Source organism: Melanostigma gelatinosum (genome assembly GCF_949748355.1).
Source record: "Melanostigma gelatinosum genome assembly, chromosome: 10".
NCBI lineage: Eukaryota > Metazoa > Chordata > Actinopteri > Perciformes > Zoarcidae > Melanostigma > Melanostigma gelatinosum.
The window spans coordinates 5449003-5471023 of record NC_136643.1 but is presented as its reverse complement, the minus strand read 5'-3'; the positions used below and the strand labels follow the sequence as shown (position 1 = coordinate 5471023).

Sequence of the window (22021 nt, the reverse complement as noted above, 5' to 3'; positions counted from 1 at the left end):
ACAAAGCAATAACCATTTCATCACAATTTAAGACATTGATGAGCTACATTGGAGTCACGGAGCTAACGTAAAGTAGCTGTTAACTTGACTTTAGTAGCTAAACTTCTATTGTGTTTCAGAGGGCCACACTTTAAATACTTTTAAAAACTGTTGCTAATTTAACTGTTAGCAAAACACACATCGTACCAAGAATATCCCCTTGCTGGCATCGGAAAAGTAAAACCTACTAGAAATACTGTATTATTAGGTTTATTTATATTCCTATAAAATATACACAAAAGTTATAGCTTTGAATTACTTTTAATTTATGTATCTATATTGACATATAAATCCCTGTCACGCATTTTTTCGTACCATTGTGCCATGGCATTTCCGGCTGCCATGTTTAGTTAAGGGAGCAGCCCTATGCTCGCGACTGGGAAAGAGTTGCAAACTGTGTTGCAAACTGAATGTAGTTTTTCTTCCAAATGTTTGAAAATGCTCCAAATGAGCTGGAAGTATCTACAAAACAGCAGTATGTGTTGTTACTTGTGAGTTTGTTTTTTTTCAAAGCTTGTATTTGTCTTTGTAGAGGTATGAAATGTGAAAATGCTGATCACATGAAAGGCACAATCTGGAGCTAAGCCACAGTAGGCTCTGGGGTGATCGCTGACTGATTGCTGCTCAGTGGAAAGCCGCACCAAGACACTAACTTCCCTAACTGTTGCTCCACACCGCACGGCCGATCAATCAAAGCCGATATTCACTGTCAGGTGTCTGGGATGTCATGCCTCGTGCCTTTCAAAGTGAGTGTGGCTCACTTGTGGAGGCTCACTATTAAATTATCATAAACTGATGGTGTGGGCACAATCGTCAGGGTTTGTGCTGAAGCAGCAGGTCGAGCTGGTGGTTCACTGGGAAATGAAGTAGGCCAAGATGCAGACTGTGTCAGTGGGGTGCAGTGCTGTTTCGTATGACTTAAAAACTGCGAACTCATTGAATGTACATCTGTGTGGCCCTCTGTCAGCAGAGGCAGGGTGTTTCCAGTATAGTGCACGGCCGGCAAAGGCCTGGGTATAGTGCTCCAGCCCTTTAGCTGTATTTTTAGTAACACAACACAACTGAGAGAACTGAGAGACTAAGCCAACTGGGCTGTATCAATAGGACTGCCAGTCTTTAGAGCAAACTTAGCCATACTTACCGTACAACACCACTGCATCCAATGTTCCCTCTAAGCTGCGCGCTTGAGCAATCGCGCACTGCTCGCACATTCTCAGCGCACAAGAAAATCTATGCAGCGCATAAAATAAAATTCAACATAAACGTATTAATTAATATCTAATATTAGTCCTAATCTTATCTAATCAATTAAACCAATAATAATAATAATAATAATAATTTTGTTTTCTGTACTATTTTGCAACGTAACTCAGTGAGTGACAGGTGTCCAGCCAATGATACGATTCGGTTCACTTACGCTACGCAGCCAATCATAGCATTGACACTATTGCCCTGCCCATTCGCGCCGTGCAGGTTAGCTAGCTAACAACAGTGCGGCGGAGTTACGAGACGCAAATGCCCCTTATCCCCCCTTATCATGGCGAAACGAACGGGCAGCGACATAAAGTCAAAGCAAGAAGCAGACGAAGCCATCAACCTGGACAAAGTGTACAACCATTGGAGAAGTGAGAAGGACAGACGTGAAAAATAAGGTAAAATTTAAGTCAGATTTGTGCATATTCTAGTGACATTTATTAAGATTTTTTACTTATGGATATTAATCATTAAATTATGTTACTACTAGATAATTTATGGGTAGTAGAAATGATAATAAAAAACTGAGTAATTACATATTTTACAGACAGAGTTACAGGAATTTACACTGTATCACAAGATACAGCACACGTCATTGTGCAAAATGTGAATGTTTTAATGTGAACAAAATGTTATGTCTGAAAGGTGTATATGTATAATTTCTTCCACAACAGGACCTCACACAGGCCAAAGCAGGACTCTCACATAAAACATACTACACATCTCATGAACAACAAGATTTTTGTCTTTTTCCTTTAAAGTTTGTCAAATCACTTATATTAAAAGTAAACTAGTGAAAATTGCTGCTGTAATTTGATTCTTTTAATAAGCCATGTAACTTGCTATGATCCAAGGTTTTGAACAGGTGTGATACTGGTGTGTGGCCACAGCGTGCACATCTGATGTTGCTCACAGTGGTCCTCAGTGTGCTCAGGGAGCTTGTGTGTATGCCCAGACACATGAAAAATTAGAGGGAACATTGACTGCATCTGATGAAGTTAAAAGTATTGGCAATTCTCCAGCAGGTGGCACTTGTTTTTTTTTCCTGTTGTGGGTTAATAGTTACCTGTCGGGTGGGAATGCGGGGGTGAGGTTAGACATTTTGGTATTTTGTATCTATGTAGCCACACAGTATGTGTGTTTGGAGAGCCTGCGATTATGTCTTTCTAATCATTAAAAGGAGTTTTCAAAATAAGACTTCCAAACAGAGAGCTCAAGATTTACATATTTCAATGTAAAGCTATACAATACTAATAATCATGTCAGACAGCATTGCATTTAAAGTGACGCATCATGGCATAAAGGTGCAAGACCCGAGATTGGGAGCATTTCGATTGCCTCTCAACAGCTCTCCGTAAGTCGACGGCATGTCTCACTTCTTGATATTTCTGTAAAGAGCTGTTCTCCCATTGATCTTTCTCTCTGCTATCATCTATAACGTCTATCTGAATCAGTTAAAATATCCCTCACGCTGCGATATTCTTTTGCCACTCAATCGACAGAAAAGCGTGGAGTAAATTGATATTCACTCTGTTGTTTAAAAACTAGGTGGTAATGCATTCGTCTCCGCTGTTGCACAAATAAAGTAGATGTGTGTGGAATATTTCTTGAAGTAAATAAACCAAATGGTTTTATGAGGAGGCCAGATGCAGCGAATGCAGTTTTCAGTGTAGTTTATGGTAATCCATGGTTTACATTACATTGTTTCAAGGGTCTCCTCCCTTTTGAGTCATCCACATTCTGCAAGCTGTCACTTTTAGTTCACCTGTCTTTAGACAAGATAAACCACACAAGAGATGTTGCATTCTGATGCAAATGAACACGCTGGGTCAAAGTTGGAGCACAAACTGTAGAACTACCCACTTTCTTTGCACACGTCAGTTTGCCAGCATGTAAAAACTGCATGCCACTTTGAGCTTTTTAGTCCCACTATGCCCATAGTTAATATTCTTTCAGCCATGTCACTGTTTTCCAGCAAAACTCTATGGTGCGTTGTCTTCAGGGTTGGCACTCTGGTCCGACTGGCATTGCTGTTCAACCCTTAATGTTCACTCCCAGCATTGGTACATGTCTCTCAGTGAACATACTTCATTAAGTCAATTAAGTGATGAGCTAGCTGAGTGGAAGGGATGGAGATGCAGTGAGTTCCGCCCTGCAGCCTCTGTAGCATTGATGAGTGTGCAAATGACCACATAGTTGTCATCTTAAAACTTTGGAAGCGTCATTGAATAGAGACAGAGCGCTACGCGTCATACTGTGAAAACCACCGCCCGTAAGAGGGAAAAACAACCACGGGCTGAAAAGCTAATAAAATGCCTGTAGCTAGCTAAAACCATTATATTTCAGCATTATTTTATCATCAGTTATTATCAGTTGATAACTAAAATGATGATTGGGCAAGTTAGCAAGCTAATGTTAGCTATGTGTTAGCAAGCTAGTGTAGTTAGCTAAGACACTTGCAAACATGATAGGCTACTGCATAGCTTTCCATTCATCCACATTCCACTATAACACTAGTTGTCACTTCCAAAAGTATAGTGAGCCTAAAACTGACATTTGGTTAAAATGTTTGCTGCACACGTAGATACAGAGTGTCAGGATACCACAGTTTTCCCAGTCTTCCTCACTTTTTTCAAAAGGCTCAGTTTTTCAGTTCGGCAGCTTTAATAATACACGTAGTTCTGGGTTCTTTACCCTGTTGGTTGTGGATCCCACCACACAGCAGCTTTTAGGAGTTTTTCTGTTGTTTGCTAGCAGACAAAAGTGACAAGGAAGGACCGTCATGCAATACAAGGGCAATGGAGAAAGATGATTTGTTTTCCCCTCCGAATTGGCCAGGACTTAAAATACGCTCCACCTTTATGTGTCCCATGCAGACGGCAACCTCCGGTTCGGCCGAGTGAGGCCAATGCAGAAGTGTCTCAAAACTTGCATTCGCTCTACTGACCTTCAAGGGGCGACTGCTCCAGTGGCAAAAATAAGTCAAATTGTATGGAAGTCTATGAGAAAATGACTCTACTTCTTTATTATGGTTCATTGTGGTTCATTGATTACAGAATCAGCCAGGTTCGTGAAAGAGCAAAATTGCAGTGGGTGTGCGAAGTCAGAAGGTGGCTTCCTCCAGAGCAGCACTGCATTAGCTCACTGACAGCAGAGTGACAGTACAGGTCACAGAATACCCAGACATCCACGTGAGGATGGCTCATAGCATATCAAGTAAAAGTCAACTTTATTGCATATGACAGAGCCGGGAGGCCGAACGGAAGCTTCGGCACTGTGCAGCTGTAGCTCGTTTGCTCCATGGGTGTGCTGGAGCTTTAACCACAGTGTTCCTACGCAGTTTGGAAAAGTCTGGAATTTTGAAATGGGAAATTGTGTAGGAACCCTGCAATTTATAGGTCAACCTCACACACATGAGGCGGTGACCCAAGATTATTAATTTGAAGTCTCTAAAATGGACATTCATACTGGCTATTGGAACTATAACCTCATACTGGTGCCAAAAACGGAGAACTCTGAACATTTTATTTGTGGCACATAAACCATTCGGAGATCGATCCATGGATGCAAATTCATTGTGCCTCATAAAATCATAAAAACAGTGCGTACGTGGAGCCATAAATAAACAAAAGGCACTTGTTCGGACAATGGCATTTTTAAGGACTTTACACGGTCTGCATGCATTTGTCTATAAAACTGGACAGGTTCATGACTAGGCTCGTGATAACCTTTTTCAAAGACAATGACTGTGTCAGCATATTGAATGACCCCTCCATAAGATGCATGTTCATATGTCTAAATATCGTTTGCTGTCATATCATATTTATACATTGTTCTTTTTGCTGTGCACTGTTCTTTGCTGAGCAGAGACTTACACATGCAGTGTAATATGAAATTACATATGCATTTTAAATACTCCCATTTTGCTGCTGGTGCCTTTTCTCCAGTCTCACCACAGAACAAGAGCACATATTTCAACTTCAGCTTTTTCAAAAATCATACACTCTCGAGAATTTATAGGCATTTCTCTACAGTTAAAAGAGGTTTGATTTGTTTGTGTTACAGACCCACGCTAGTTTAACTTGTGGTAACAAAGAAACAGCGGTGTAATTAAATGGGATGGGTAGGATTCAAACAAGAACTCCCACAATTACAATAACAGCAGGGTCGGCTAAAAATACCATCCTCCAACCAGCCATGCTTGCAATGTTGCTATAGGTTTCATACAGAAACGTTGCAGTAAGTTTGTTTAATGGCTAAAGGAGCCTTTTTTTGATAGCACACATGGGCTTTGCAGGCCCTGTCATATCACAGGTAAGATAGAATTTTTTTTTTTTAAAGTTAACAAGTTGAGCAAATTTTTGCACATTTATAAGGACCATTCTAAAAACAGCACTTGTGACATGGATGAACCTTTTGTTTCTAAAAATAGCTGAGCATGCACATATCCCCCCACAATGTTATTGAATACAGGAAAAGAGGATTAAGTAATTCATATGAAGCGAAATTATTTTGAAATTTGACAGTTTTTCACTCATGGGAGTGTAAAGACTCAGGAATACTTGCTTTTGCAATCATTTGGGAGAGATATGAGGTTATCTGCTTTTGGTATGTCACAGGTCAACAATAAAACATGAGTTGTGCTTCCACTGACATATTTCTATGCGCATTTTGAAGTATTGCAAATTACGGTTTCTTCACCCGCTTGAGGTGGTTTCTCAAAAAACAGTTGATGGGCTAAATGGGATATGGAACGCCTTTCCCAAATAAATTCTGACGCAGCAAACATGACTGATCAGCTGTTTCTGCTGTTGGCGTCCCGGATACTCCCATGACGTGAGAATGCTTTTCTTTGTATCCGGACAGCATGAAACATGGCCAATACTAGCCGATATGGAAGAACAATTAAAACGTGCCTAATTGATACAAATCCCTGAAGTCCTTCTCTACCATTTCCATTTGCAGATGGGTCAGATATATATGGTTGGATGGCCTAGCCGACTTGTTTTGTTGCCTTTATTTCTTTTACTCTGTTAACTGGTGGATTTCAGCCATGCGTCTCCAACCTCTGGGGAGACTATGCTGTGGCCGAGTATATTTGTCCGCACCAGTTGGTGGAAATGCAACTCATTTTTATTCCTTTCTTTGAGTCTGTGTCATCTTTCTTTTTTTTAGGCGTGATATTGGCAGCACCATCATCAGTTTCTACACTGAATTAATTTGGGCAGTCTCTGACCTGCTCTTGAGGAATATGACCTACAGTTGGTGATGAGATTCAAGTTCCTGGCAGCTATTCTACCTCCCTTTGAGAGACAATCAAGTTTACATACAAATCAGTGCACACGAGAGGGCCAATACATACACAGATCTGTACAGTGTTTGTATATATAGATATAGAGGTAGAGAGAGAGAGAGAGGGAAAAGGGAGGGTAAGAGGAGAAACTGGGCTGTAGAAAGGTAGGATTAATGTCTGTAGAATTAACACAAAGCATCTGCCAGAATGCTCTGGATTCTTCCCAGATGCTCCCGTTTGCAAAGGCGAGAGGAATGATGGGACACGCGGTCCTGGCTGGGTGCCTCCAAGGGTGACTGCCCACTGGATCCGCAGGTGGATGGTGTCTGTGGTCTTGCGCAGAGCTGCTCTCTATCCCCTTCAAGGTTAGGCCTGATGGTAGCTCACTTTGAGGGGAGACACCGTGAAATGGATCAGTTCTCAGGTTCTGGGATGGATACCATCTTTTGTTTGTCTGATCCTCTGATGTTTAAGATTTTTTATTTGAGATACATTAATGTAGGTGTGCATGCAGAAATGAAAATGCACTGAAGCAGTGTGTCCTGGCTTGTCTTTAATGACACATCGTATCATTTTGAAAACAGGACATCATTGAGTCACGTCTTAAAAGCAGTGCCATTATGATCTTTTGTGTTTTTTCAGCACTGAACTGTAAATTGTACTATTGGATTTAAAGCTGGTATAATTGCATTTTTATATCAATAATGGTGAAATGACTTCATGAATGTGAAAGTGTTGCTCGTAGTGACGAACCTACATATAATTATCAGATTTCGGCTAACTGTTTTGTTTACGGCCCACAACTTTACTGTTTTGGTAAAGTTTTCCAGTCGCAGCAGGCATCTGTTTTCGACAAAAAAGTACAAAAAATACACTGTGCACTACCTGCCCACCAGCACCAACATTCCTCTCAGGAGTTGGTCCAAACCAGAGTTAAATGAAGATCACCGTGACGTCACGCATTGGTTTTCTGAACTGCAGTTTTGAAGCCTTGAGTTCGGCGTTTCGGCCGTCGCCATCTTGGCTATTTGCAATCAGAAGTGCCACGAAAGGTTGATTTAGTACAGGGATTCCCAAAGTGGGGTGCTGGCGAGCTGCCTCTAGGGGGTGCGCGAGAGGAAAAGTGTAATGGCGGTCTGATGGTGTAATAATATTTAAAAAAAATGTAATTTTAATTTAAAAACTGTCAGGTGGGACATCTGAAGCTATCAGTCGTAAAAGAGGAGAGGGACAGAGAGAGAGAGAGAGGAATCGGAGGCGAGGGGAACGGAGAGGTGCGTTGGGGAGAGACCGGGAGAAGAAATCGAGCCAGAGTCAGAGGAAGATGAGACGGAGGAGACCGAAAAGGAGGAAGGGATAGCACAGACAAATCGGGAGCACATCGGCCCATCGCGGTGTAAAGGTGAAAAAAGAGGAAACGAGAGAGCATCAGACTGGGAAAAAAAGAGGAAATATGATGAAAAGTATGTGTGTCTGGGCTTCACTTGGATTGGCAATGCAGATTGCCCAAAGCCACAGTGCGTGGTGTGCAGTGAGGTTCTGGCTAACAGTCTGAAGCTCTTATTTACGTCGCCACCTGAACACCAAGCATGCCAGTGCAAGTCAAAAGCCCCTTACATTGTTTATATCGAAATTGGAGGAGTTACAAAACAGCCAAAAACAACTGCAGTCTCATTCATGTGTTGGTCTATAAATGACGCACTACGGGCTTCATATCTGGTTACAGAATAGCGAGAAAGGGGCTACCGCACACAATCGCCGAAGACGTGAGCTTGCCAGCTGCCAGAGAGATGGTGGAATGTATGATTGGGGAGAAAGAAGCAAAAAAGTTGGACATGATCCCGGTGTCCAACAACACTGTTTCGCCGCATCGATGCTTTGTCCGAAGACATCCTGGCTGCATTAGTCGGTCATGAATTGTAAATTAAATGTGATAATCTGCCTCTGAGCCTGTGCGTGTGTGCTCGCATCCGTATTGCTCTTTAAAAGTGACGCCTTGTGTCACTGAAAGTGATTGAAACTTTGTTGCAGTGTTTCAGGGCGTTTTCACACCTTCAGTTCGTTTGCTTTGTTGCAGTTGCTCCTTTGTTCGGTTTGTGTTCACACTGCAACATTTAACAGCGGACTAAATCTTGTAAACAAATGCCACGCGCGAGCAAACTGTTCTCTCATTGGTCCGATTCTTATGCGGCTATGAAGGCTTAAAAGGCTCTGTTGCTTCTTTTTTTAAAATTTTTTTATTAAGGGGGGGGGGGCCTAAAAAGTTTGGGAACCGCTGATTTAGTACAACCGAATGCTGAATAAGACATTTTAAGGCAAAACAAAACGTTACAATTAACTTTCATGAAGTGAAAACACACTGAGTTTGTTACAGTATATATGCACATTAATCCCTAATTATCTTTGAATAATTAATTTTCCAAAAAAAATATTATTTTTTTGAAAAAGTATTTATTTTCTTCTTTTGAATGATCCAAATTCCTGAAACTTATTTCCCAAAATAGGTAGGCTTTGATATTCAAAATCTTCTCTTATTGTCATTTGATTTTTGATTTAAAATTTTGATTTTTAATCTTAATTTTAATTTAATTTTTAATTTCCTTTCCAGGTTAAATTATTCGTTTCATTTCCTAAAACTAACAGCCAGCTGTGTAGTAGATTTGATTGTTTATTTTGTAATACCAATACATTACTTTGTTTTTCCTAAATCCCTCCAATCAGTTCAACACAGAACCAGACGTTTCACTGTGCACCTCCGAGCAGTAATTGACATCTAACAGTAGAAATGGAAGTCATAGAACTAGACATTTCACTGCGCGCCTGCATGAACCGTAGACACTAACAGTTTAACACGAACGTAGGGAATTCTAACCACTGTTGTTGCCATTTACAGAGAAGTAAAATGGGCAACCAAAAACCGTACAGGTTAGGAGCAGAAGCTCACAAGGAGCCAGACGACCCTGCACAAGATGCAGCTGCTGGTCTCCTCACACTCTCCCTCTCTGAACACAGGAGAAGGGGGGAGTACTCCCAGGTCCCGAGTGACCTAAGTGGGTCCGAACCCACTTCCACAGGCGAGCGAGACATTCCGCATATGTCAAGCGTACGCCTAGAACGAACACCCTTTCCCACACGGGGAGAGGTAGACCACCCTCCCCTTGACTTTAATGATCATGGCGAATCAGACGGTAGAGGCCCTCTCCGAGCGCAGGGCCTGCGCACCGATTACATAGAGTCCCTCACGAAGGACGTAGAGCGCTTCGATCCAGATACTCGCTACTCGAGTATTGATGACCCTCACAGGGTACAAATCAGGTAAAACCACCGCGCTCGTCAGACGACACCGACTCGCGGCCCACCTGACTAAGCTGGGTGACTCTTCCCTCTGCTGCCATGTCGACGTGGCAGGGGGGGGGAAGAGAACTCAGCGCACTCCCAGAAACGAGCTTAATGTGTTCTCCCACCTTTTCGCATACACCTCGAGTGTACTAACCTTAGAGGCCCTTCGAGCACCCTAGTTCGTAAAATCCTTTGTCAACTAAGCCTGCTCTGTCAGCATGATCCACCTCCAGTTTGTTCAACGAAGCCACCCCCTTCTTTCAGCCGAGTCATCGCCCGGGCCTGTCAAGTAGCTCAGTGCCGCACGGGACGGAGGACGCCTAGTGCACGAGGTTTTCTTCCGGCTCCTGCCCCGCTTTAGGGAACTGAACTTGACTTGCGCGGGGGACCTGTCTCCATCTCTAATTAGGAGGGTGGGGTGAGGGAGATATCACCAGCCCGCCATGACACACTCCAGAGTGAAACTTCCGCAACGTTTCCCTGAGTGCTGGCGGTAACGTGGGGGTATGCACCCTCGCCACTTGAACACCTCGAGGGGGGTGGGCTCTGACAACAGAGACTTAGAGAGATGCACTTCGCAGACAGTGCAACTCCATATCCACACCCTCCAATCTCGCCAGTGTCGAAACCCACCGGCAGAATGGCGGCTTACTATTGACTACTAACGTTTAACTGCATGCTTCAACTCACCCTGTAGACATGCACTAACCGCTAACACAGCCAACTTCAACCAGAACAGTTGCATGACCTGAACAACGCTCATTGTGACTGTAAACTTATGCTCCACTCTCATAAATAACTCTTTGCATGCTTTATAGACTCTATCAGAAGTGACCAAAGAAGACATAACGAGGCCGTAGCAGTCAGACATAACCCAGGACCTCATCCGAGAAGGCTCATCTGTCAGCAGCTGGAGCAGCGAAAATCCCAGCCTAGCTGGTCACACTAACCGTGTCATCGAAATCTGTAAATCTGCTACCACTACTGTTATGCAACCCTCACAGGTACCTCTGGCCTATAGTCTTGGCAACGCAACTCCAATATCGATAGATTCTAAAACTTAGACACAGGACTCGCTCTAAATCTACCGATCAGAGAGAGATATACGCACATATCATGTACCAATAGATCCAGAAGCGACAGACTAACTGGATTCCCTCCTATTCATAACACCACGTTTAGCCAACCTGCGACTGCTCCGCCGACGGACTCCAGTCCTGTCTCGGAGTTGAACCAGTAACCACTGTTTGCCCCTCACCTGCTTCTTGTCTTTCTATTCTTTCCTTCTCTCTCTTTTGGTGTTTTGTTTTGTTTTATTTGGGTTGTTACTTTCTTGGACACTATGCCGCTATGACACACACACACACATCCTCATCCATTTTATTCATTTGACTTTAGGTATTAGGCATATAAGATTGTGTGATAACGTTTGTTGGTTGCAATATTAATTGATTTGATCATTTACTATTTTGATTTAATAAACTCTGTTATGCTTTAAGGAGCAGTCGTCTGTGATTACTTGTGCATATGTGCGTAATGAAACTATGTAGTAGCCTTGTGTACGAACTTAAACCTTCACTGTCACTGAACGTGTAGTCGCACCCGACTATTGACATTATGAGTGACCACTAATTATGAGACTTAGTTTTATCGTTTGGTTATTGGTCCCTGTTCGCAGGGTGGTGCCCCGTTGTTATTAATAATCATTAATAATTGTTACATACATGAATAATTCTATTGATGTCAAGAATTCAGTTTCTTAAATGCTGATAACCCAAACACGCTCCTCTTAGATCCCAACAATGTTTACTGATGGAATAAATCAAGTGAGAATTAGAGTCCTTTTCTCATAGACTTCTATACAATCGGACTTCTTTTTTTGCAACCACAGGAGTCGCCATAACAAGTTAGTGATTATGAAGAAAATTGAGTGGAACAACACAACTTTTGTTGTGTACAGTATCTCCAAAAAATTGTGCAGGTTCAAGTATTCAGATCATAAAACTGCCCACGCAGACTAGACAGGAGTCAGTTTCAGCAGAGCGAAGACTGGACATTGTCATTTGAGAGCTTGTTTTTGAGCTGATCTGTCTGGTCTTTAAAGCCAACTTGACAAATTTGATCCATCTTCAGTCAGCCCACGAGGTCCATAGTCAGTTACATCTCTCTGTTTTTCTTTGTTAGACCACCTAATGCATCTTTCCTCTCCCAGAAAAATGTGTGAAAACATTGGAAGGTAAAAATATGACATTTCAGCTTCGCTCAAAATGTAGCAACACTCAATTTTATGCAAGTAGGTAAGGCACATTGAATACTTCTTTGTTTTTAGAATGTGGAGAGATGGTTAGTTGATTTCGTGACTTTGTGTTACCTATGGTGTAAAAGGTTTGCTGTGCGGGACATCATATGGATGAATGAGAAATACAGTATGATTACTTATGAAGGGTGCTGATTTAGCAAAATTAGACACTTTTGTGTTTTATATGTATTATTGTATTAGATCATCAATTTTTTGGAGATACTGTACACAACAAAAGTTGTGTTGTTCCACTCAATTTTCTTCATAATCACTAACTTGTTATGGCGACTCCTGTGGTTGCAAAAAAAGAAGTCCGATTGTATAGAAGTCTATGAGAAAAGGACTCTAATTCTCACTTGATTTATTCCATCAGTAAACATTGTTGGGATCTAAGAGGGGCGTGTTTGGGTTATCAGCATTTCAGAAACTGAATTCTTGACATCAATAGAATTATTCATGTATGTAACAATTATTAATGATTATTAATAACAACGGGGCACCACCCTGCGAACAGGGACCAATAACCAAACGATAAAACTAAGTCTCATAATTAGTGGTCACTCATAAGGTCAATAGTCGGGTGCGACTACACGTTCAGTGACAGTGAAGGTTTAAGTTATTAAGTCTGATTGTATTGAAGTCTATTCTCTCTTGATTTATTACCTCAGTGAACACTGTAAACATGAGTTTATGGTCTCAATCTCTAGTTTCAAGTCTTCTTCAATACACCATGATGGTCCATTTAGAGTCAAATAGATCATAAATCAGGGTATGCTTTAGGGCAGCGGTTCCCAAACTTTTTAGGCCGCGCACCCCCTTCTACATCCCGACCGGGTTCGCGCACCCCCCCCCCCGCATTAATAAAAAAAAATAATAATAATAAGCAACAGAGCCTTTTAAGCCTTCATAGCCGCATAAGAATCGGACCAACACTCAAAAAAACGACGCTTTCAACGAACTTAATAAAATCATGGAAAGGATTTCCACATGATTAAAATGCTTTCTTTAAGCATAAAAAAATTATGTTGATACAACTTAAAGTAATTGAGTAGGATCAACTTAATTTATGAGGGTTGGTTCAACGCATTTACTTGGGTTGTGTCCAACTCAATTTAATAGGGTGGGTTTGACTAATTCTACATTAGTAAAAAATACAATAGTCAATTAAGTTGGACCAACCCAAATGAATTAATTTAATCCGGCCCAAGTAAAATAGGTTGGACTAACCCTAATAAATTACGTTGATCCGGCCCAAGTAAATTATATTGGACCAACAGAATTGCTTTTTGCTTAAAGAAAGCATTTTAATCGTGTGGAAATCCTTTCCATGATTTTATTAAGTTAGTTGAAAGCGTCTTTTTTTTGATTCAACGTGGAGTTGTCAGGTGCTTGTATGGGTCTACAGACCCATACAAGCACCTGACAACTCCACGTTTAATCGTGTTGAAATACTTTCCATGATTTAGCTAAGGTAATTCTAAAAATAACTTTAGAGTGTTAACATATTTTAAACGTTTACCGTGAACCAGAACTGAAACTTAAGTTTTAACAAAATATACAGCCGGCTGGAAACATAACAAGACAAATGGGAGATGTTGCAATACAATTGTATTTCTCAAAGGAGGCACTGAATAATGTTTCAACAACCAGTTGCTTGCAAACATACATATCAAAATTACAAGTTTTCTCAACTTTCTATGACATTCAAAATAATATTATATATATATATATATATATATATATATATATATTATTCAAAATAATAAAGTACACTGCTTCACTTATTTTTGAAAGTGCCAACATAGTGGATCTTGGTACTTCATCCATTTGAAAAAAAACAAGCGGTTTAAAAAAACAAACACATTCCTCTTAAAACCTTTCTAACATTCTTCTTAAAATATTTCAAACATTCTTCTTCAAACATTAAAAACATTCCTTTTAAACATTTGCAATTACTAACTTACTGCACTTGTCGTTTAATGTCCTGGTGAACTCACAGGATTACAGAATATAGCACAGAAACACGGAAGTTTCTTATCTGCTTTAGCCATCAGTGGGCAGTCTCAAACTAATGGAAAAGCTTTGTTTTGAGAGCTTGTCCTTTTATGGATAGTTTGTTTCCATTTAGTTCCATCATGATCTTCTGCAGAGCTTCGAATGTGTACTTGAGCTCTGGAAGGTAGCTCAGGTTGAGAGCATACACAAGCGCAAGCAACATTGACAACGCAAAAGGTACCTTTTCCAACTCATCTAGCACTTCCACCCCCTCCAGAATGACTCCAACATCCTCAGGGTCATCACTGGGCTCTGCACCTTCTTTTCGAATGACAAGGATTCCAAAGACGGTCTCTGCCATGGCTGTTTGACTGCTTTCGAAATTCTGTGACAAAACAATTAACAAGGGCAATCATTTTTCACTTATTTGCATTACATCCCATTTTTATTGCACATGTTAATTTTACTGTATAAACAGCTATCAATAACTTTATTCACATAATTAAAAGACATTATGACTACCTGATATTAAATTGTTTCACTGAGCCATGGTGAGCTACTTCAATGACTAAGCCCTACCAGTGGCTTGTCTGTTACCATGAGATCAGTGGTTGTTATTCTAGCATTACTAAGGTAAATAAAAGTTTCACGTTTTTAAAGCTAATGGCAACCAAGAGGAAATCACATCTATTCCAACTGTGATCATCCCCAAATAAATATAAAGGTAAATGAACATACCTTGTCCCTCACCAGCTTCTCTGGATCTTCGTTCAGGTAGACACAGACCTTTGAGGACGCATTCTCGTCTGACGTCAACGCTGTCAGTCTAAGTATGCAGATAAGAGAAAATATGCAAAATTAAATAACATTAGGAACACCATCTCAACCAACCAGCTTATTAATCACAATGATTAACAATGCAATATCCATGTGTGCATTAGTATGTGAACCCTTGGGATCCAGTAGCTGCTGGCGCCTATGACTTCAACTACACCTTTCCTAAAGTTTCTTATTAATCTCCCAAGGTTTTTGAATGTTCGCTACCGATCACAGCTTGGCATCACCACCCTAATTTCAGAAATGCGTATTATTCTGGAACCTCTCAGTTCATTTTAAATTGCCATGGGGCGTTATCAACAGGTGCAGACAACCAATAAGAGCAACGGGGAAGTAAAAAAATACAAAAGCTCTACGAGTAGAATAGCCTCTCTTTAACTTTTCCATTGTTATCATACCTGGGTTATGGGTACCATGATGCTCTTGATCTTTCTCCCTTGAACTCCACCTTTCTTGGCATACACCTGGATCAGGTTTTCAGAGTGAAGATCCAGCTGGGAGAAGAACTTTGACTGCAAATTGATTGTTGTGATTCTCTTGAATTCTGCATTCACCTACACAAAAAAGAAATTAGTTTGGCTATTTTGTTGTCAGGTACACATTTGATATTGCAGTTCAGTCCGTTCAAGACATGCAAATGCACAATACACGCATCTTCAACTGCAGGGTTATCTTGAGTATGTTCATCTTCCTCAGGATTATCACAGGATTCTTGTGAAACTTCACTGGTTGTAACTACTTGAAAGATTTTAACGTATGTGGATTGTGTTTCCTGGTCTTGTGAGAGTGAAATGTTCCGTATACATTTGTTTGAACACTGCAACCCCCAAACATACAAGTAACAGTTTCTTGACTCTTCAAATGAGTGCAAATGTGTAAAAAAGAATCCTTCTCTGTGGAAGATCAATACAAGTGCACAAATGACAACTGAATGTTGACAATTCTAGCAGCTCCTGGGAGTTTTGTTGAAGATGGACTGTACTTAAATGAATGTGCAAAGCATTCCACATCTTAAAAGTACATGGGCAGTTTATGTGTGGGCATGGCTAGCGCTGCATGTGCTGTAGTCTAATATGTTTTAGTAGCTCATATCTATCAGATAGAGATACACTACACTCCATACACCTCCACATAATTTAGCTAGACCATCACACATAAGCTTTTTAACATTGGAATCGCTTGTTCAGTCACAAAAATTCACCGTTTCATGCCTGGCAGGTCAGTGAGGTTGACCAGGACACTCTTGCGGTGGGATGGTGCAGTCAGTGAGGTTGACCAGGACACTCTTGCGGTGGGATGGTGCAGTCAGTGAGGTTGACCAGGACACTCTGGGGGATAGCAGACACAGGACACTTTTGCAGTCAGAAGTTGCTGCAATAAAGTCAGAACAATCAATGAAGGTTAAGTTATCTTGATGAAAAAATTATTGTCAAGGAAAGTAGCAAATATTATATATTTTTCTCACTGTGACTTTCTGCTATTTGTAAAAACACAGCATATTTGTAAAGATTTATCATGTAAAAAAAAATATAGATACATTTACTTCAATTATCTTTTATTAATTCAATATTATTAACAAATATAAATGTTACCCCCAAGTTAACACATCTCTTCTATCATTGGAAAGATTAAATAAATAAAGATTGAATAAATACAATCGGGCCTGTAGCAACGTCCTCGTAGTAAAAACACAGAATTCAGCATGTTCTGCATCATAACAAGCTGCCCTTATTCACGAATAAATCATACAGACTTCTCTTCAAACTAATTCCCCTGTTATAGACAATGAGCATTCATCTGTCGTACAAAAATAACTCTTTCTGGAACATATGGTAAAACAATACTTACAGTGATAAAGTGCACGGTTACGGTGACTCTGGATTATTTAGCAATGGATGTCCACACATAGCTTATTACTACTATCGTACCTGCTTTCCTCAGGTAACGCTACTCCATGACTTTAGCTGTGGTTGGTTGTAGAGAGAGAGAGCGTGTCGCTGTCCGTAAAAACGTTGCGATATCTCGGCTCCAAAGTGTGCAACGTAGCGCGAAAGCTCTGATTTGAATCCGGTCAAATTGTATCCATATTCGGCTAATCAAACTCAGCCACCCTCACCCAAACTCTGCTAGTATTTAGCTTAGCTTAGAAAGTAAAGAAGACACGCGTGTATTAACTTACGTCTGCTGCATTCGGCAGCAGTAAGAAACGGCTAACACAGGGACAGTGAATCTACACATGCGGGAGAAAGTCAAACGGACACTGAGGTCTGCAGCACGTTAGCTCAACGTTAGCGCGCTAACGTTAGCACGGCTAACGTAAGCAGGCTAACACAGGGACAGTGAATCTACACATGCGGGAGAAAGTCAAACGGACACTGAGGTCTGCAGCACACAAGTCCACAACATCACCCTGCAGGGCATCACTGGTGTGAACACTGATAAAACCGGCTAACGTTAGCGCGCTAATTTAACTCTACAGGAAGTATGCCAACGTCATTAACATTTGTTAGCTAGTTGTGAACACCTTATAATATGTCGGTAACACGTTACCTCGTCATTAACAATAGCTTACCGTTCACAATGGCAAGTTATGAGGCAGGTTGCAAAAAAGGAGACAACCTAACGCTAACGCGGCACAGCTAGCCGTGGGGACTGTTGGCTTTTTAAGTTTGGTCGAAAATAACAAATAGCCTCAACAGAACAACTAGCTAATTAGCTAAGAGCTGAAGACATTTATGCACATATTATTTTGCATTTAGGCGAATGATGGTGGATTTCTGCTTACCTTTTCCATGTGCAAGCCAACGGTGTATCTTCTTCTCAACAATCTTCTTCTGAAGAAGACTGCCTTCGTCCTGATTTTCGCGGTCATGCCTAGATACTCAATTGTCTCAGTTTATCGCAACATGAATGGATCTAATAAATGTTACGTTTTTGAAGTTCATGCAAATCCTACATGACTGAATCACGTTCACATTGGAAACATGAATGAATATCGTTCGAAATACATGTTACACTATAGTAAATGTAACAGCCTCCCAAAATCCTTTTTTTGAGTGAATGAGAGAACAGTTTGGCATTTGTTTACAAGATTTAGTCCGCTGTTAAATGTTGCAGTGTGAACCGAACAAAGGAGCAACTGCAACATTGTATCATATTAATCCCTGAATCGGAACAAAGCAAACGAACTGAAGGTGTGAAAACGCCCTGAAACACTGCAACAAAGTTTCAATAACTTTCAGTGACACAAGGCGTCACTTTTAAAAAGCAATCAGGATGCGAGGACACACGCACAGGCTCAGAGGCAGATTATCACATTTAATTTACAATTAATGAGCGACTAATGTAGCCAGGATGTCTTCGGACAAAGCATCGATGCGGTGCGACACAGTGTTGTTGGACACCGGGATCATGTCCAACTTTTTTGCTTCTTTCTCCCCAATCATACATTCCACCATCTCTCTGGCAGCTGGCAAGCTCACGTCTTCGGCGATTGTGTGCGGTAGCCCCTTTCTCGCTATTCTGTAACCAGATATGAAGCCCGTAGTGCGTCATTTATAGACCAACACATGAATGAGACTCCAGTTGTTTTGGCTGTTTTGTAATTCCTCCAATTTGGATATAAACAATGTAAGGGGCTTTTGACTTGCACTGGCATGCTTGGTGTTCAGGTGGCGACGTAAATAAGAGCTTCAGACTGTTAGCCAGAACCTCACTGCACACCACGCACTGTGGCTTTGGGGAATCTGCGTTGCCAATCCAAGTGAAGCCCAGACACAGATACTTTTCATCATATTTCCTCTGATGCTCACTCTCGTTTCCTCTTTTTTCACCTTGACTCCGCGATGGGCCGATGTGCTCCCGATTTGTCTGTGCAATCCCTTCCTCCTTCCTCCGTCTCATCTTCCTCTGACTCTGGCTCGATTTCTTCTCCCGGTCTCTTCCCAACAACGCACCTCTCCGTTCCCCTCGCCTCCGATTCCTCTCTCTCTCTCTGTCCCTCTCCTCTTTTACGACTGATAGCTTCAGATGGCCCACCTGACAGTTTTTAAATTAAAATTACATTTTTTTTTTATATTTAATATTATTACACCATCAGACCGCCATTACACTTTTCCTCTCGCGCACCCCCTAGAGGCAGCTCGCGCACCCCCAGGGGTGCGCGCACCCCACTTTGGGAATCCCTGCTTTAGGGCATGTCCACTTTGTGATTGACAGGTCTTCCGCCATCCAAATATTGTCACATCCTTTCACTCGGTGTCCAAAATCCAAGATGGCGATGGACAAAATGCCAAACTCATGGCTTCAAAACTACTGTCCACAAACCAATGGGTGACTTCCCAGTGATTACGTCCACTTGTAGTCTGTGATCCATACTGTATCCCCAGTTGATTTGACAGGAAACCAGAAGTTATCAATTCTCTGGTCCAATATTGTGGCATGAGCAAATGAGTGTCCCAGTAGATAGATAGATAGATTGATAGATAGATAGGTACTTTATTCATCCCCAGGGGGAAATTTGTATGTTACAGCAGCAAGACACACCAAAAAGCAAAGTAACAGAGTAACCAAAATATTAAGTGTTAAAAAATGCACAATATATACAATAGAATAACAGAGTATGACAAATTGCAGTAGCCATAGAGAGCCAGGGTTACAAAAGTAAGAAAGCCTCATCGAGATAAGAATGGGAATTTAAAAGAATATGTATATATATATATATATATATATATATATACGTATATATATATACATATATATATATATATATATATATATATATATATATATATATATGTATTGTGACAGCCCCCGGGGTGGACAGGGGGTTTCACGACAACACTGACCAATAAACACAACCAGTCGGCAGATAAACGGTTCACGTGAGGTTTTTACTGAAGGTAGAGAGGGGAAAGAGGTAGGATAGACACTCAATAACACAATGTCCGCTTTCCAGAGGGATGGTCGGTGTCCAATTCCACGGTTCGGTGCACAACGGGTATTCCTCAGACGGTCCAGGGCGCGGGCAGGAGCAGGGTAGTCGTACAGGCAGGGGTCGTGAGCCGGGCGGGTAGTCCGACGTTCCAGGGTGATCCAGGGGTAAGGCAGTCTTCTCCAAGGGTTTCGCTGATTAGGCTACTTCTTCTTCTTCTTCTTCTTCCTCTTCTACTCCTACTCTCTCCCGGTTTCCTGTTTCCTGGGCCCTTTTGTAGTCCCCTCCTCCTCCTCTGATAGGGTGTGGTCGCTCCCTCGTCTCTCCTCCTCAGGTGTTGCTTGTTGGGCTGATGGTGGTTTGGCGCTCTTTTCCATTCCCTGACATGGGGCTCCGCCTCCATGTCAGGCAATATCGTCCCTCTATCACTACCCCTCTGGGGTTGCCCCTCCGGCTGCCACATACCCCCCCCCTTAAATCCGACCTGGGGGGAGGACTGCTCCAGGAACCTAGGGCGTCCCGTCTTGACAGGGCGTCCGCGTTTCCATGAGCGGCCCCGGATCTGTGGACAACAGAGAAAGCATACGGCTGAAGGGATAAAAACCAGCGGGTGACCCTGGCGTTATTGTCTTTCGTTCTGGACATCCATACCAGGGGGGCGTGGTCCGTGACCAGGGTAAAGTGCCGTCCCAGCAGATAGTATTTCAATTCCCCCAGAGCCCATTTGATGGCCAAACATTCCTTCTCGACCGTGGCGTATCTTGTTTCTCTAGGTAATAGTTTTCTGCTTACGTATGTGATTGGGTGCTCCTCTCCATCCCTCAGCTGGGACAGGACGGCACCCACCCCGGTCTCGGAGGCATCCGTCTGTACCACCAACGGTTGGGTAAAGTCCGGGGTCACCAGCACTGGTTCGGAACAAAGTGCTTCCTTCAGCTTCTCGAAGGCGTCCTCGGTCTCTGCCGTCCAGACGATCCGATCTGGCAGCCGGTTTTTGGTTAGGTCCGTCAGGGGCGCTGCAAGGGCAGAGAACTGGGGAACAAAACGTCGGTAGTAGCTAGCTAGCCCAATGAATGCTCGTACCTGTTTCTTTGTGCGGGGGCGGGGCCACTCCCGGATCGCCTCGACTTTCCCTACCTGGGGCTTGACGCAGCCGCGGCCGATGGTGTACCCCAGGTAGTCCGCTTCCCGGAGGCCGAGGCGACATTTCTTGGGGTTGGCTGTCAGCCCCGCCCCTCGCAGAGCTTTCAGGACTGCTTCCAGTCTTTGGAGGTGAGCCCCCCATTCCTCCCCGTGTACGACGATGTCGTCCAGATAGGCTGCCGCGTATTCTCGATGGGGACGAAGTACCTGGTCCATCAGTCTCTGGTACGTGGGGGGGGGCTCCGTGGAGACCGAACGGCAGCCTCTTATAGTGGTACAGGCCCATGGGAGTAGTGAAGGCCGTTTTTTCCCTGTCTTCGGGGGCCACTGCCACTTGCCAGTAGCCTTTAGTCAAGTCGAGGGTGGTTATGTATCTGGCCCTCCCGATGCGCTCTATCATTTCGTCCACCCTGGGCATCGGGTAGGCATCAAATTTTGAGATGGCGTTGAGCTGTCTAAAATCATTGCAGAATCTGACTGAGCCATCTGGTTTCGGAACCAACACTATAGGGCTGCACCACTCGCTAGTCGAGGGTTCGATGATGTCTGCCTCCAGCATACTCTGTACCTCTCTCTCTATCGCCCCCCGGCGGGCTTCGGGGATGCGGTACGGCCTTAGTTTTACCTTCTTCCCGGGCTCGGTGATTATCCGGTGTTGCACCAGTGTGGTGTATCCGGGGTCCGGGGAGAACACGTCTCGGAACCGATCCACCATTTCCCGGACGTCCTGCTTCTGCCGGGGGGTCAACTCTTCTCCCACGGGTACCTCGACTGGCTCCGTTTTTCCTGGGGGTGTAGAGAGAGAGAAACAGAGCATGGCATCCCTACTCACCCATTTCTTGAGAAGGTTAACATGATAAATCTTCGTCGGGTGCCTTCGACCTGGTTG

At 42.6% G+C, this 22021-nt stretch overlaps 1 protein-coding gene and 1 long non-coding RNA gene across 4 annotated transcripts in view; one reads left to right on the top strand and one right to left on the bottom strand.

Annotated features, from left to right (window-relative positions):
- The window catches only part of fgf14 (fibroblast growth factor 14), a gene marked incomplete at both ends in the record, with an annotated part of 138113 nt that overhangs the window by 1356 nt on the left and 114736 nt on the right, over positions 1–22021 (top strand). The window lies entirely within an intron of this gene.
- On the bottom strand, positions 14202–17914 carry LOC306783023. 3 transcript variants are annotated; one of them, XR_013772282.1, is made up of 5 exons: positions 17842–17914; positions 16258–16427; positions 15455–15610; positions 14958–15045; positions 14202–14604 (listed from the first exon to the last, which is right to left on the bottom strand). It is a non-coding gene; the product is annotated as an uncharacterized lncRNA (long non-coding RNA). The 3 variants fall into 3 exon arrangements; XR_013772283.1 differs by lacking the exon at positions 17842–17914 and adding an exon at positions 16905–17419; XR_013772284.1 differs by lacking the exon at positions 17842–17914 and adding an exon at positions 16985–17419.